Source organism: Sprattus sprattus, assembly GCF_963457725.1.
Source record: "Sprattus sprattus genome assembly, chromosome: 12".
In the NCBI taxonomy this organism is placed as follows: Eukaryota; Metazoa; Chordata; class Actinopteri; order Clupeiformes; family Clupeidae; genus Sprattus; species Sprattus sprattus.
In genome coordinates this window covers 8,530,853-8,548,259 of record NC_137910.1, presented here as the reverse complement: position 1 = coordinate 8,548,259, position 17,407 = coordinate 8,530,853, and the positions used below count along the sequence as shown (strand labels likewise).

Here is a 17,407-nt window from a genome sequence, read left to right as displayed (position 1 = left end):
TAATGCTTGGACCGTTGTGCTATTGTGTTATATAGTGTGTTGTGTTGTATATTTTGTGTAAGTACCCTGAGAGCAACTTAACCCAGAGTCAAATTCCTTGTTTGTTTAAACTTACTTGGCCAATAAACGTGATTCTGATTCTGATAACACAAACCTTTCTGGATTCCCTGAGTTATTTAGGCTGTACTGATAGCCTGATGAGGAATGGCGAACGGCGAAACCCAAATCTCATAAGTCTGCTGAAACTCCGACTGGAGCTTAATTCGGGCTGAGCAAGCGGTTGAAGGCTCTAATTAAATTCCGGCGCACATACATCTCATCTATTCAGCTTCGGCCAGCTGCATTTAGGCAAACATTTACTTTGACTTGAGACACAGCACACCTATTAAAGTCACTCACAGGCTTAGTCAGCACCTAATGATATTATCTGCCCTGTAATTAGGTTCTAAAGGGAGGAGCCTGGGGCTGTAATCCAATGAGACTCTTTAGCGGAACCTTGACCCCAAAATAGAGCTGCTTGACTTATTTTTATGGTCGGTGTAAAGACAGTCATCGATACTAATTGACTGCAAAATGACATGGTGTTTGTCTTTTGGACGGCAAATTGATTCAGGTAACACTACATTAACCAACAAAACATACAGACATACAAACAGTCTTTTCAGATATATTGTCGAATTTCAGTTATTTGAAACAACACGTCTCAGTATTTCTGTAGTATAGAGGTGTTCTGTTCTGTAAGCATCGACTTCAAAAGGGATATATCTGTGGAGTTTCATGTTTTCCTCGCTGTTTCTCATTAAAAATGTATTTTCGCCAGCGAGTGCAATGGCCATCTGTGTTTTGGAGTATGCCCTACAGCTAAAGTGTGGACTAAAAAAACAGTGAACACACTACCGCGTTGCCATGGAAATCCATAAAATGCACTCTGCATCCCCATGCAGCAATGTAGATGAATCCCACTTCAAAGTTAACAAGTCTTTTCTGCCTTCGCGTTAATGTTATGACAAAGGCTGTCATAAACACCAGTGCCCTGACAATGTCATTACATCAAAAGAGAGAACCTTTCAGTGATTTTAAGAGTCTGCCTCCCCCCCCTCTCTTTAAAACGAATTACCCTGCGGAATTGAACGAGTTGGCACTATCTGAGCGTGCCCAGGAGAGGCCATAAAGGAAGCATCTGGTTGGCTGATGGGACCAGCAGTACAGCGAATGCCATTATCCAGTCAGCAGCGTGGCAGTGGTGTGTGTGTGTGTGTGTGTGTGTGTGTGTTTGTGTGTGTGTGTGTGTGTGTGGGCCTGTGCTCCAGTCAGTAGCGTGGGGCACTCGCAGACCAGTGCCAAAGGGACAGTGGGGCGCTAACAGAGTGGGGCGCTAACAGAGTGGGGCGCTAACAGACCAGTGCTCATAGACCAGTGCTCAGCGAAAGTATGCAATCGAAATCCAACCTATATAGTTCTTCGGGGGATTTCGCTATGGAGCAGGCGGTGTTATGAGCGAATAATCGGGGGGAAAGTAGCGGAGATGTGGTCGTGATGGGTGTGGACGTACACATCCGTTGGCCTAAATGCTGAAGCGGTTTGATAACGGTTACTGGTTTAAGAAGCGGTAGATTGGGGTAGCCTCCGCCCGTCTCCCCCATCCTTTGAGCCCCGATAAGGGAGATTTGGAGATGGTAATAAAACAGGCCTGTGTGTGTGTGTGTGTGTGTGTGTGTGTGTGTGTGTGTGTGTGTGTGTGTGTGTGCCTCATGTACTGGCAGGAGGTAATGAAACCAGACACGCGCCTGTCTTTCAGGAGATCCCACACACACACACACACACACACACATCATGGAATAACATGCAGCACAATGATCAGTAGAAATGGAATTTTTCCACTTGCGATCAGATATCAAATTACCAGCTACCAGTTTATCGCTGTCTGATGCGATAAACGTGCTTAGATTCTCATATGCGACCTGATATAGTGAGAGCTGAAGGCGAACAGCGAGTTTGTTACTCTTATTTATGCTGTCAGTCAGTCATCATTGGAATCATTTGTAATATGAATGTGTGCATGTTTTTTTTCTTTCTTTGAAGAGGGGGGTTTATTTTTTCCCTCTTTCTTGAAAGCAGAGCTGCCATCGCTGACATGGCCGTTCACATTTAGCCTTTCTTTCAAGGACCCAGGCACAGCAGGAGTCAGGACTACAAAGCGCCCAGCATGATGGGGCAACTGTTCTCAAGGACTGTCAAATGCATAAAGAAAATAAGGCACTAATTCGTATTTTTAGTGGCTCATTACTGAGTGGGAGACAGAGGGAGGGATGGAGAGAGAGAGAGAGAGAGAGAGAGAGAGAGAGGGAGGAAAAAAAACAGGTTTAGTGCCAGAGTAGAAGCCAATTAAAGTGCCATCTTAATAGCATCCTGCGATGGACTTTTAATGCTCCCCTAAGTCCCATTAATAAATTCAGTACATTTAGTCACAAATTATCTATTAAATCAAAAGTAAGAGAGCGGAAGTATTTTTTGTGTTAAGTGTCTGTATTTTAAAGCATATCGGTTTGTACTCGGTTGTGGACGTTTTTGTGTGTCTCTGGATGTTCATATTGTCTGTGTGTGTGTGTTGAGGGGGATGTTTGTTGTTAGTGTGATTGCATCAGCATGTTCTTCATAAGTCTTTTTTTTTCTTCTTCTTCTTCTTTAATCCACCTGTTTTTTGGCTGACAACGTAACTCGTAGCAAGCTAAGTTAGCTGTCGATAGCTTTGTTCAATGCCATTCAACACATATCTAGCCAACGTATTGCCTGCAATGATTATTAGCAAGTTATGCTAGCCCACATTAGCTTGCTATGATATCTAACAGCAATATATGCCTTTGCAGCTGTTTAAACCTAGGATTAAGGTTAGGGTCTTCTGTGAGCACGACAAGACGTTTACGCTATGTGCGCTTCAGGGCCATTCGTTTTTTGTTGTTTTGTTTTGAAACTCACAGACTTTCACCATTTTTCTCATGTCTCATATTTCACAGTCAATAGCATAACAAGTCCACACACAGACTGCACGCACATACACAAACACACACACACACACACACACACACACACACACACATACACACACACACACTGAGACTGCCGTGTTTGCTCACACACACACACACACACACACACACACACACACACACACACACACACACACACACACACACACACACACACACACACACACACACACACACACACACACACACACACACAGACTGCCGTGTTCGCACTGTGTGACTCAGTTTGCTCCATATACAGTATACAGTTATAGGCACACGAATTTCAACCATGTTAACCTTACAGGTATGCAGGTGATATAATGTCATCATCAATATCATATCATATACAATTGTTTCATTACAACATCAGTTTATTCAAGCTGCTATGTCTTGTTGCACAAAGTTCAAGCAGGCATCTTTAATACAAAGGGGACATGTCCCCCCTTTTCATTCAGGGGGTAAGTTGACGCGGTCACGTCCATGTAGTTTGCAACGAGTAAGACACATCACAGTCCTCTAATGCTGCCATGAACCACAGTTTGCATTTCCTGTCATAAATGAATGTGTATATATTGTTGCTGTTGTTCTGCTGTTATTCTCCCCTATGGTGCTTTTGTTCCCTCATCACTCAGACTGGTTCACTTTGGCCCATACACACTATCCTCTATCTCTAGGGTGTGTGTCTGTGTGTGTGTGTGTGTGTGGGGGGGGGTTGTGGTGTGAATGAGAATGCTGCTGAGTACTGTCATACCTCCATGGCTCAAGAGAACTGAAACACAGGGATGAGCCCTGGTCCTTAGGATGGCTCCCTCTTATCCAGGCGGCCATATTTTCAAAGGATTCACTCCCTGTTGGCCACTAGTCACATGCTGCACAGTCAGCCTGCTTCCTCCCTCTCTTCTCTCCTCTCCTCTCCCTCTCTCCTCTTTCCCCTCCTCATTTCTCCTCCCCCTCTTTCCCCTCCTCTCTTCTCCTCGCCTCTCTCCTCTCTCCTCTCTTTTTCTCTCCTCTCCTCTCCTCCCTTCTCTCTCCTCTGTGAAGTCACAGATTGTGCTGGCTAAGTGTTTTAGCCTGCTGTGAAGCCCTGGGGGAGATCTCTCTATGCCACACCCTACACTATGAGGAGCATCCTCTCACAGAACATGCCAGCTTGATTAATTGCTCATCAAACTGGAATGGAGTTTAATTAACTGATGGAGTTGATCGCTGTCTTGGCCTCACAGCTGCAGAGGCAGGGGCTTGCTGCTCAACTTCCAGGACGTGGGCTGCCTGTGTCCCCTATGCAGGCCTTTGCTTCGCTCACTTTAGAGCCGCAATGCTGGAGCTGTTTGCCATTTACGCTGTCGGTCTTAAAAAAGGATTTGACTTGAACCCTCATAATGCTGTCATGATGCTATCACAACCTTATCCAAATACAGCACATGTTATGGCAGATGCCATTTAGTGGCATGGCTTGTCGTGACATTATTTGTATGATATGACAAACTATTATCGGTTATTTTCATTAGGAACTCTCATAATAGTTAATGCTATGACAGCTAATAAGCATGTGGCATGGGCAGTTACACTGACTCAGTTCCACACACACACTAATCCATAACATTAGGAGAGAGTTCCACACGCGCACTCATCCATAACATTAGGAGATAGTTCCTCACGCACACTAATCTATAACATTAGGCCGAATGCTAAAACGCCCCCCAGCTGCATGTCCTCAGTGGATAGTCTGGTATGAAATTACATGTACATCGCTGGATAACCTCATGTTGAGATTTGAATGCAGTGTTGCCTTGAGGGTATTGGCCTGGATGACTGTTATGTGATTCTGGCTCTTCAGAAGACAGGCCGTGAGTATTTGTCTCATTCTTCTTTTTATTTTCCTCTTGAGCTGTGTGATATTGTTCATCAAATGTATAAATCCTCCAAATATGAGCAGACCACTGAGGGTGTAAACATCTGTCTGGATTCAGATTCTCATCAATAAACAATGCGTTGCTGTTTGATACATTGTGTACATGAAGCTTTTTAAATATTGATTCTTCCCTAATCTGCTTCAGGGTCAAACACAACAAGTTCAAACATAAATAAACTTTGTTGAACAAACAGAAAGAAAGGACTTTTTGAATGATGAAGCACGGTTGCTTCTCTAGTCCAGGGAGAATCACAGACAAACTGGGAAGAATGATAAATCGATAGCGGCGCATATCTGCATATCTTCTTACAGGGATTGTGTGTCCAAGTGTGTGTGTGTATAAGCGTGTGTGTGTGTGTGTGTGTGGGTATCGGTGGTTCTCGGCGGTAAGCATTCACCCAACATTCGCCCTGCTTTGTGCATCATGCATCTTGACAACCATTGTGCACCTGTCAAATGTCATATTTCACTATTAGGGGTGCCCCAGACAATGCGCCTTGTCTCCCTTCAGTGCAAATACCACTGAGAGGCCTTCCCTACCACCGCACAGACCTCATGCTTTACCACTCAGAGGCCTTCCCCCTCACCGCACAGACCTCATGAGTGTCAGTAGTGGAGGGGGCTGAGTGTCAGTAGTGGTGTCAGTAGTGGAGGGGGCTGAGTGTGAGTAGTGGAGGGGGCTGAGTGTGAGCAGTGGAGGGGGCTGAGTGTCAGTAGTGGAGGGGGCTGAGTGTCAGTAGTGGACTGGGCTGACTGTCAGTAGGGGAGGGGGCTGAGTGTCAGTAGGGGAGGGGGCTGAGTGTCAGTAGGGGAGGGGGCTGAGTGTCAGTAGTGGAGGGGCCTGAGTATCAGTAGGGGGCTGAGTGTCAGTAGTGGAGGGGGCTGAGTGTCAGTAGGGGAGGGGGCTGAGTGTCAGTAGGGGAGGGGGCTGAGTGTCAGTAGTGGAGAGGGCCAAGTGTCAGTAGTGGAGGGGGCTGAGTGTCAGTAGTGGAGGGGGCTGAGTGTCAGTAGTGGAGGGGGCTGAGTGTCAGTAGGGGAGGGGGCTGAGTGTCAGTAGGGGAGGGGGCTGAGTGTCAGTAGTGGAGGGGCCTGAGTATCAGTAGGGGGCTGAGTGTCAGTAGTGGAGGGGGCTGAGTGTCAGTAGGGGAGGGGGCTGAGTGTCAGTAGGGGAGGGGGCTGAGTGTCAGTAGTGGAGAGGGCCAAGTGTCAGTAGTGGAGGGGGCTGAGTGTCAGTAGGGGAGGGGGCTGAGTGTCAGTAGGGGAGGGGGCTGAGTGTCGGTAGTGGAGGGGCCTGAGTATCAGTAGGGGCTGAGTGTCAGTAGTGGAGAGGGCCAAGTGTCAGTAGTGGAGGGGGCTGAGTGTCAGTAGGGGAGGGGGCTGAGTGTCAGTAGGGGAGGGGGCTGAGTGTCGGTAGTGGAGGGGCCTGAGTATCAGTAGGGGCTGAGTGTCAGTAGGGGAGGGGGCTGAGTGTCAGTAGTGGAGAGGGCCGAGTGTCAGTAGTGGAGGGGGCTGAGTGTCAGTAGTGGAGGGGGCTGAGTGTCAGTAGTGGAGAGGGCTGAGTGTCAGTAGGGGAGGGGGCTGAGTGTCAGTAGGGGAGGGGGCTGAGTGTCGGTAGTGGAGGGGCCTGAGTATCAGTAGGGGCTGAGTGTCAGTAGTGGAGAGGGCCAAGTGTCAGTAGTGGAGGGGGCTGAGTGTCAGTAGGGGAGGGGGCTGAGTGTCAGTAGGGGAGGGGGCTGAGTGTCGGTAGTGGAGGGGCCTGAGTATCAGTAGGGGCTGAGTGTCAGTAGGGGAGGGGGCTGAGTGTCAGTAGTGGAGAGGGCCGAGTGTCAGTAGTGGAGGGGGCTGAGTGTCAGTAGTGGAGGGGGCTGAGTGTCAGTAGTGGAGAGGGCTGAGTGTCAGTAGGGGAGGGGGCTGAGTGTCAGTAGGGGAGGGGGCTGAGTGTCAGTAGTGGAGGGAGGGGGCTGAGTGTGAGTAGTGGAGGGGGATGAGTGTCAGTAGGGGAGGGGGCTGAGTGTCAGTAGGGGAGGGGGTTGAGTGTCAGTAGTGGAGAGGGCCAAGTGTCAGTAGTGGAGGGGGCTGAGTGTCAGTAGTGGAGGGGGCTGAGTGTCAGTAGTGGAGGGGGCTGAGTGTCAGTTGTGGAGGGGACTGAGTGTCAGTAGTGGAGGGGGCTGAGTGTCAGTGCTGGAGGGAGCTGAGTGTCAGTGCTGGAGGGAGCTGAGTGTGAGTAGGGGCGAGGAGCTGAAAGAGGACTCTTATGTTCTGACAGGCTTGGGAGCTGCTGAAGCGCAGAGGATCCACTGTTTCACCTTATCTTTTAATTACCTCACGCAGGCTGCTATTTTAGCCAACCCCATTAATGGAATTACTGTGGTAATGGAATTATTAGAGGTAGAAAATGAGCATGCCAATTTTCAATTCCATTTATACCTAGTATGGTTTTTTTTCTCTCTTGTCGTGGCTTGTTAATTTTCAGTTTGACCCATTCTATTCGTTAAGCCTTCTAATGCCTGCTAATACATTAGGACAGAGACATAGTTGGTCAAAACAAACAAATCACAAATCACTGTAGAAGCACGTGGCGTGTTAGACAAAAATATTGCCGGCAAAATGCATAGGAACACTGGGCGAACTGCACTGCTAGAATTTAAGCTCTCCATTTTGCTCCTAAATATATATTTTTTCATATAAAAATGGATTATGTATCCATCTTAGTGCTCGGCAGCATCCCTTTGGAATTGAAAGTAGTTCAAAGCGAAAGAGTGCCTCTCGCAGGTCCCTGCTCTTCCTGGCTTTTTGCTGCCTCACACATTTCCTGGGTAAAAAGAGCGAGTGTGAGTAAGCCTGTTAAAATTGCAACTCAGACTGAACAGGGACATTGACAGATAATCATAAAACTTGCTTTTGAGTTTTAGCATATTTGCACCTTTGACTGTTTATTTTTTACACCTTTAGGAAAAGCTCAAACAAAACAAAACAAATGAACAGCAACTTGGAACCACAAAAAAAAAAAAATTATAATCCTTAGTGATGCTCCCCTTCACATCTGATGGATGCAGGAGCTGTGGCTCACCATAAGGGGGCGCTGTCTCAGGAGATAGATAGAATGGACGATAGTCTCCTGTAGTAGCCTAGTCCTGCTCAGCCACTGTTCATATTTTCGGGGGTGCAGGAGGAGAGGAGAGGAGAGGAGAGGAGAGGAGAGGAGAGGAGGGGAGAGGAGAGGAGAGAAGAGGAGAGGAGAGGAGGGGAGAGGAGAGGAGGGGAGAGGAGAGGAGGGGAGAGGAGAGAAGGGGAAAGGAGAGCATCTACACTCGCAGGGGGCGGGGGTGCACGAGGAGAGAAGTGGAGGGAGTCTGCGGAGCTTATTTCAGAAGCAGGTCCGCCAGCTAAAGTGCCTAATTATCTGTGAAGTTGGCTTGAAATTGTTTCCATCGCTAGGAGAGTCTATCAAGTGGCTTTTCAACAGCAGCTCAGCTTCATCAAATACCTCCAGTTAATAAATCATCAGGCCAGTCAGCGGGTGTTGCTGAAAAGAATGAAAGAATGGGTCCGAGAACAAAAAGGGAGAGAGATAGAGAGAGATACAGAGAGAAGAAGATGGAGGGAGGGAGAGAGAGAGAGCGAAGGTGAGCCTATGACATGTGATGTAGTGAAATGAGCCCCATGCTGCTGTCCAGCTGAGAGCCATGTTTCATGCCCGCGGGATTCAGCCAGGAGGCGTCCAGACAAGCTCCTGATTGGAGTTCTCCATGAACCAAACCGCTTAGTAGTGTATCTGCATGAAATGACAAGCATAGATTTTGGATCAAGCACTTAGCGCTACTCCAAAGTTATCACTGCACTTCGACACACCCAAACCCAAGAGTCAATTTACTGCGGGTCATAACACTATATTTCAGAGCTGCAGCCCAGGAAGGCTACACCTCCACAACTCCACGAGGTGTGTGTGTGTGTGTGTGTGTGTGTGTACACCTCCACGAGGCCCAGAAGGAATCGTCTAATGGAGTACAAAGGGCCCATAAATCCCACCAAATGTAGCCACAGCCTGCAAGGGGAAGCAGCAGCAGAAGCAGTGGACACACACACACACACACACACACACACACACACACACACACACACACACACACACACACACACACACACACACACAGGCAGTGGAGCAAAGGAACTGCAGGATCTAAACTTCACAGATGTGGCTCAGCACACTAATACTAAAACACTCCTCTCCCTCTCCTTTCTCTTTGCACTTACACACACACACACACACACACTCTCACACAAACACACACACACAGACTCATACACACACACACACACACACACACACACACACACACACACACACACACACACACACACACACACACACACACACACACACACACACACACACACACACAGGCCCTTTCATGATGCCTGCAATCTCTTTCTTTCCCTCTCCCCCCACATTCCCAGACCCTACCCCTCCTTCTGCTCTCTCTCTCTCTCTTTCTCTCTCTCTCTCTCTCTCTCTCTCTCTCCATCTTCACTGCCATACCATCTGCTGTGCTAGTTAATGCAAGTTAAGTGAAATGCAATTCGGGACAATTTCTCTGTAAGATGGCCATGAGTCGTTCACTTGGCACAAATGAGCGCACGGCTCAATCAGTCATGTCCTCGCACGGATGAATCTTGGATCTCTGTCAAATGCCCCCTTTGTCCTCTGACGGCCATCAGTAGTAATCTGAGCCGTCGAGGGCCGGCTATTGTGTCTGTTGGACACACACATACACACACACACACACACTCACTCACGCACACGGCTATTGTGTCTGTTGGATATAAAGTGGCTGGGTGTGATGGCACAGCTGGCGTGATGGATCAGACACTGATTGGTCAGTCGCCGTCCAGGCGCTTAAAAGGCCCCCAAGACTGAAAGCGAGCGAGGAGGCTTCGTCTGATGGCACGTCACCCTGTACTGCCACTACATGAGTGACACAGTGATAACAAGATAAAGATTCTGGGCAAGAAAACCCACACTAACACGTTTGCCGAATGGCCTTTCCCACAGCTGGGAGGATGATGTATTCATTATGAAATGTGCTGCTGTGAATAAAATATGAATCCAAAACTATCTTTCATGTGTTAATTGCTTAATCTAGTTATAAAGATATGCGCGGCTCTCTGTCCCACATCCCACCCAGCTAGTTACACAGTCGGTCCTGTCGGCACCATTGCTTTTTTACAAACCTGAAAGCAAAATATTACCAATACAGCATCCATAATTCAACACCTGCATTGATTTGAACAACGTCGAGTGTAATTATGCGCCATGCAAATGAATTTCAGCAGAGACTGGGAGTGGTAATTGCTCAGCAGTCTGACCCCGGCACCCTCGTGCAAACCACTCGGGGGACAGTGAGGGCCGGTGAACGAGAGGGTCACGGGGTTCAAGTGGTCCCCGTGAAAGACCTCCGGCTCCAGACCTCTTCAAACAGCCCTCCGGCCTCCACTACATGCCTCTACCTCCTTAATGTTAATTCTCAACAAGCGATGGCACTTGAAGACAGACAGTGGTAAATCACTTGGATTGTTAGAGACGCCTGGCAGTTGAGTTCCCCCTGTTTGGACTCAAGCGGCTTTGTGGCTGTAGATGTGACTGGCATGGCTGCTGCTATCACACACACACACACACACACACACACACACACACACACACACACACACACACACACACACACACACACACACACACACACAGTTCAGTTCCCCCTGTTTCGACTCAAGCGGCTTTGTGGCTGTAGATGTGACTGGCATGGCTGCTGCTGCTATCTCGGAAATATATTATATTTCCCGCTGTATTCATATGACTCCTCTGAATCATCTCTCTGGCAAACAAGACAGTCCACCGCAGAAGATCCGTGGAAACGGAAACATGATCAGGATCGTTATCACCGTGTGGCCACTGCGGAAGCTGGATAAAAATCTAAAGAATCCCAAACCAAACACCACTTCAGAGCAAGGATGGCGAAGCGATGTATCACAGAGAGCGTGAGGTTTACTTCCTGTTTATGGTACACGGATCCCCTTTCAGCTCAGCCCCCATTTCAGATTGCATTTGGATTATTGGCATCTGAAGAGATTATTATCAAAGAATCTCAAGCATGTTCTCTGCATCGCACGCTCTGTTTTGTGAAACGACAGTGAGACACGTGAGGGTAGCAGACACACACCTCTTACTCAATCACTCTCTACTCCTTCTGCAGTGAGCTGAGAAGCACACACACATCTTTTACTCACTCACTACTCCTTCTGCAGTGAGACACGGTAGGGTAGCAGACACACACCTCTTACTCAATCACTCTCTACTCCTTCTGCAGTGAGCTGAGAAGCACACACACATCTTTTACTCACTCACTTCTCCTTCTGCAGTGAGACACGTGAGGGTAGCACACACACATCTCTCACTCAATCACTCTCTACTCCTTCTGCGGTGAGACATGTTAGGTTAGCAGACACCCACCTCTTACTCACTCACTACTCCTTCTGCAGTGAGAGCTGAGTAGCAGACACACACCTCTCATCCCTCTCCTTCTGCAGTGAATGTTGTGAACAGTATGGGCTGTGTATTCCTAAGTGTCTCACAGCGAGAGAGGAGAGACCTGCAGAACGAGTGCTGTGACAGTGACTCATTTGGATACTGCTGAAATGCCTGTTGTGTAACTCCAGGTAGAGGTGTATGTGACACTGACTCACGGCTGAAATGCCTGCTGTGCAACTCCAGGTAAAGGTGTATGTCCACTGACTCAAGGCACACTGGGTTCTCTCGCAGTTTTCTCTAGGGGAGAAAGAAGTACGGCGTGGGGAAATTATTCAACAGAAGCCCAAAGAACCTCATTTCAAACCCTCACCGAGGACCAGGTAGGCTGCCAACTTCTAAAATTACCACCATCAATCAGGGGGTGGGGCTTGAGGTTGCGATTTAGTGGAGTTCTTCTGGTGTAAGAGCACCAAAACATAATTTCCCATCAGATCCATGGATCACAATAGCACCTTCATTGATTATTGTTCCTACTCTACCTCTCCATATCCTCTTCCTCTCTATATCATCTTCCTCTTCCTCTTCTGCTCCTGTGCCCACGAGCAGCCTAGTTTCAGGGCCATGTTCCACTCAGCTCATTACAGCCTGCTTTTCATAGCTACTTTTCTTACCCCACCCACCGGTGATTTTTGAGCCAGTGAGAAAGAAAAGCTCTTTATTCTCTCTCTCTCTCTCTTTCTTTCTCACTCTCACCCTCACACACGCACGCACACACACACTCTCCTGTGTATTTCATCTTACCTCACTAGTGTATTGTGAATGACACGGCCTCGGTAAAGTTCTAGAGCATTAGTGGTCATTTCATTCTGATGGTAGCATGGCAACTCCCACCTGCACTTACATCTTCCCAAGAATACAAACAGCTGCCTGTCTCTGTGCAGCTCTGCCCTCTCTCTCTCTCTGTCTGTCTGTCTTTCTCTCTTTCTTTGTCTGTGTGTCTATCTCTCCCTCCCTGCGCAAGCCTCTGATCTTTTTCACTGAGGACTTGAGAAAAGAAAATGTAGATGTGGATAGATAGAGGCCAGTGCTGGCAGCTGGAGACACTGAGTCTGTGCCTGTGGATGCACCTGAATAAGATATGAATCCGACAACAACAACAACAACAACAACAACAACAACAATGCACCACCCAGAGGCAGACCACCATAGGCAGAGGTGCCTTAGGCCCCAAATTACAGAGGGCCCCACAAAATGCATCATAAACTTATGATTAAGAATTGTTTTTAACGTTTTGCTAATTCATTAATCTCTTTCTGAAACTCAATATGCTAAAAAGGTATAAGAATGGTTAATTCATCAGTTGCTCAACCCACTAAACCCCCCCCCCCCCCCCCCCCACACTACATGTGTCTATTTCATGATCTTACTGAACATCCACTACAGGAATGATTCAGGAGGACAGTGGCCAACTTCAGACGGTTGAAAAATGGAGCAGAGCTACCCAAACAAAGTCTTAAAACTACCAAAGGTGACATCCTTTTTTTCATGGCGGCTACTGAAGACATTAACGTCACTGAAGACTCCTAAAGTCTGAAGTCTGAGGGGGTGTCTACGTTTAAGTATACAGCTCGCTCAGAAGAAGGTCACATGATGTCGTTTGTCATTCGAAACCAAACTGCCACTGATGACTATATGATTCAGGCATGAGGATGGAGTGGGCAGGGGAAAAAAGAGAGAGGATAACAGTAGGTGGAAGCACCTAATACAGTTGCAAATGGTTAGCCGAGTTCTTTCAAAACAATATTAAGGTCAATTCAACCGTGAAGTTGTTAAATAACAAGTGGTTAATGATTTCAGTCAACGGTGAAAAGAACAGACCTCCATGATCCAGTAAACTGGCCTTCCCATAAATATGTTTGGTTCTAAAGCATATGGAAAACCCGTGGGTGCGTCGCTTCCCTGCCTACTGTGAGGGGCGAGGGGGGGGGGGGGGGGGGCAGAAGAAGAAGAAGAAGTAGAGTTCATTAATGATTCAGCGCTGGTGTTGACATGCCCTTCTGGTGGATGACAGGGTGTGGGCACCTTAGGCAGACGTGTGAATGCGCTGGCCTCACATGGGCGACAAGAGGGCGGAGCTGAGGGGGATTGGACGATGAGGGGACACCTGCTGTCAATCACACATCCCACTGCTCTACTGTCAATCACACATCCCACATCTCTACTGTCAATCACACACACACACACACACACACACACACACACACACACACAGACACAGACACAGACACACACACACACAGACACACACACACACACACACACACACACACACACACACACACACACACACACACACACACACACAGAGACACACACTGCACACTCTCTGCTTATTCTCATCCCTTCTGTTTCTCTCAATATTTCCCTACTCTCCTTGCTGTTGCTGAATTCATGATTTGGAGGCCATTTCCAAGCTTGCTGCGTTCAGCGAATCGGCTGTGAGTGCCAATCGATACACTACGGAGGTGGTAACCTCAGGCTAGAGCTGCACGCTTCTATTTCTGCCCGTCCCACGAGAGGAAGCAGTGCTGACCATACAACCTGGTCTTCTGGAGCCAATATCCTTCACAAGATATTTATCCATTGATTATCATTGGAAGAATGCCCATCCCCGCAACAATGCAGATTTGGTCATTGCTCATGTGCAATTCAAATGGTAAACTAAATCTGTGTATTGACACTTTATAATTGTTGAACAATGAGGAAATTGATTGCATTTTGCACTAACAAGAGAACATTGATTGGGACAGGTTTGCCATTAAAGTAGCCCCAACATGGAAGTGATCCTTTTAGCATGGTGGGCCAGAGCGGGTGGGAGGTCAGAGCGGGGGCCTTTCACAGTGGAACACACCGCATTGGGTTCACCCTAGCCTGGATACCAGCCTGAACTCCGCCCACAAAATTTTTGTTCTGGGAGATTCAGTCTGGAATCGAGTTAGTTGGGAGAGATTTAACGTTTCAAAAAGGTTGAAACGCAATCTAAACCAATCAAATTGTAAGGGCGGGCTTTATACGTTGATGGACAGATATAGATAGAATATACCGGAATATACATCGAACAAAGATGGCGCCGTCTCGGGAGCTTAGTGGGACATATTTTATATGATTTAAGCTATCTACACGACTTTTTTATGTCTACATTGACTCGGTTAGTTGTGTAACGCAAAACGAGTGTTGCCGAGGATTTTAGGTCCTAACTAAAGCACTCTAGACCATTATTGATCGGTTATGCTAACGCGTTGGCCAAAATAATCGTTGAAACTAATGGTAGCTTCTAGCCTTGAGTTCTAATTAAGTAACGTGAGCAGGCATATCTCAGCAGATATTGACAGCGCATTCATTTTGAAAGAGGAACAGAGAAACGCGATCAAGGCATTTGTCGATTGAAAAGATGTTTTTGCCGTCCTTCCTACGGGAGCAGGTAAAAGTTTAATCTGTCAGATGGTAATACTACGTTGCGCTGATTGGTTCTAGGTATCCAATTCAGCGAAGAGGAATTTTCTTTCCTGGTTCGTTGAAACACGCCCCATAATCACAGCCCAATTGTCCGATCTCAGACTCATATTCTGACTAGAATTATGAGTATGACATCGTCAGGCTAGGTTCACCCAGCAGTTCTCCTTGAATAGCTATTTGCGCATTTGTCTGTCTATTTAGCGTAGCAGACGATATTAATAGGCTCTGCCAGACCTGGCGTCTGCCTTGCCTAGAGTCTGTCCAGATGATGACATCAACAGACAATACTTGCTTGCATTAGTTTCACACAAATAACCTTGACTCATGGTACACTCTAGCCAACTCTGAAACGACTGCTAGCGGCTAAGGCTACATGGGTTAGCAATCTGCTGATGTTGTTCTGCCCCATATTTACTAGTGTGTTTCCTGCGTTGCCAGCACTCTCTGTCTCAATCAGAGGTACATGATAACGCATGGATGAGTTAGGGCTGCCCCCAGGCCTCCTGAACCCCCCCCCCCCGCCACGCTTCCTGTGGCCCCCTCCCACACTGCCTCCTGTTGGCCCCCCCCCTGCACCGCCTCCTGTGGCCTGTATCAGCAGACTGGAAAAGCCCCCGTCAAAAAACCAACACAACATTTTGTGTGCTCTCTGATGTTAGCAGTCTGGAACATCTTAGAGAATCCAAAAGCCTTGCTAGTCGTCCAGTGAGCTCCTGTAATGAAGTTGTTATTACACAGGATAGAGACAGGGAGGGAAAAAAGGGGGCAAAAGGAAAAGAGTGGATATTGATTGCTGTGTACACTCTCACGCACCGCATGTCTCCGATAGCAAGACGAACCGGAGAGCGCTTCTAGTTTGCCCTTTTGTCTCTTCACGGAGGTTACGGGGGGGTGTGTGTGTGTGTGGGGTGAGAGTGGGGACGGAGGCACGGAGACGGAGAGGGTGGAGGTGGTGGAGAGGACAGCGGCGCTGAAGACTGATGCCAGGCCAAGCGAGCTGGAACTGATGCCACGCATAATTAATGCTTGGAAATAGAATCTGCATTAGTGTTGTGCCAGGACGTTAATTGAGTAGGATCCTTTCGGCTGGTGCCACACTGCCCCGGGCTTTTTACTCCTCTCCCCAGATTTAGCTCTCTCTTTCTCTTTCTCTCGTCCCTCCCTCTCTCTCTGTCTTTCTCTCTCTCTGTCTTTCTCTCACTCTCACTCTCTCTCTGTCTTTCTCTCTCTTCTCTTTCTCTCGCCCTCCCCCTCTCTCTGTCTTTCTCTCTCTCTTTTTCTTTCTCTCGCCCTCCCCCTCTCTCTGTCTTTCTCTCTCTCTCTTTCTCTCGCCCTCCCTCTCTCTCTTTTACCCTCCCTTTCTCTCTATCGCCTTTCACTGCCTCCCGCTCTCACTGTCTCTCTCTCTCCCTATTTCTCTTTCTCCCCCGTTCAGTCCCCCCTCCATCACACCACCTCTCCCTTCTCCCTCCTCTCTCTCACTTGTTTTTGATCATTTCTTTGTCTCCATCTTCCTCTGTGACTACTCCCTTCTTCATTCCAGGCACAGTGGTTTCTCCTGCTGTCTTTCACACACACACACACACACACACACACACACACACACACACACACACACACACACACACACACACACAAAAACACACACACCCACACACACACACACACTCACACACACACAAACACACAGTGGTTTCTCCTACTGTCTTTCCTGAGGTTGGCTAACCCTTGAACATGCGTCACATGTGCTGAGCACACATGACCACGCAAGTTAGCCGACAGTACGATGGCTCGAACACGTTAAGATCACATATGAAGACACGTGTGCAAGTCCATGCATTCATGTTCGTTCTTTGATAGGCACAGATGCGCAGAGATACATGTTTGTGTGAAGAAACACACACACAGACGAACACACACCAAGTCATCTCCTCTCTTCCTCTCCCCCTAATCTCCCTCTCTCTCTCTCTCCCTCATCTCCCTCTCTCTCTCTCCCGCTCTCTACCTCATCTCCCTCTCTCTCTCCCTCTCTCTCTCTCTCCCTCATCTCCCTCTCTCTCTCTCCCTCCCTCATCTCCCTCTCTCTCTCCCTCTCTCTCTCTCTCCCTCATCTCCCTCTCTCTCTCCCGCTCTCTCCCTCATCTCCCTCTCTCTCTCTCTCTCCCTCTCTCTCTCTCTATCTCTCTCTGTCTCTCTGTCTGTCTCTATCTCTCTCTATCTCTCTCTGTCTCTCTGTCTGTCTCTATCTCTCTCTCTCTCTGTCTCTCTGTCTGTCTCTCTCTCTCTCTCTGTCTCTCTCTCTCTCTATCTCTCTCTCTCTGTCTCTCTCTCTCTCTCTCTCTCTCCCTCATCTCCCTCTCTCTCTCTCTCTCTCTATCTATCTCTCTCTCTCTCTCTCTCCCTCTCTCTCTCTCTCTCTCTCTCTCT

The 17,407-nt window shown here is 48.0% G+C and overlaps 1 protein-coding gene across 11 annotated transcripts in view; it reads right to left on the bottom strand.

Annotated features, from left to right (window-relative positions):
* The window catches only part of LOC308372952 (neurexin-1a-like), a gene marked incomplete at both ends in the record, with an annotated part of 317,493 nt that overhangs the window by 59,274 nt on the left and 240,812 nt on the right, over nucleotides 1–17,407 (bottom strand). The window lies entirely within an intron of this gene.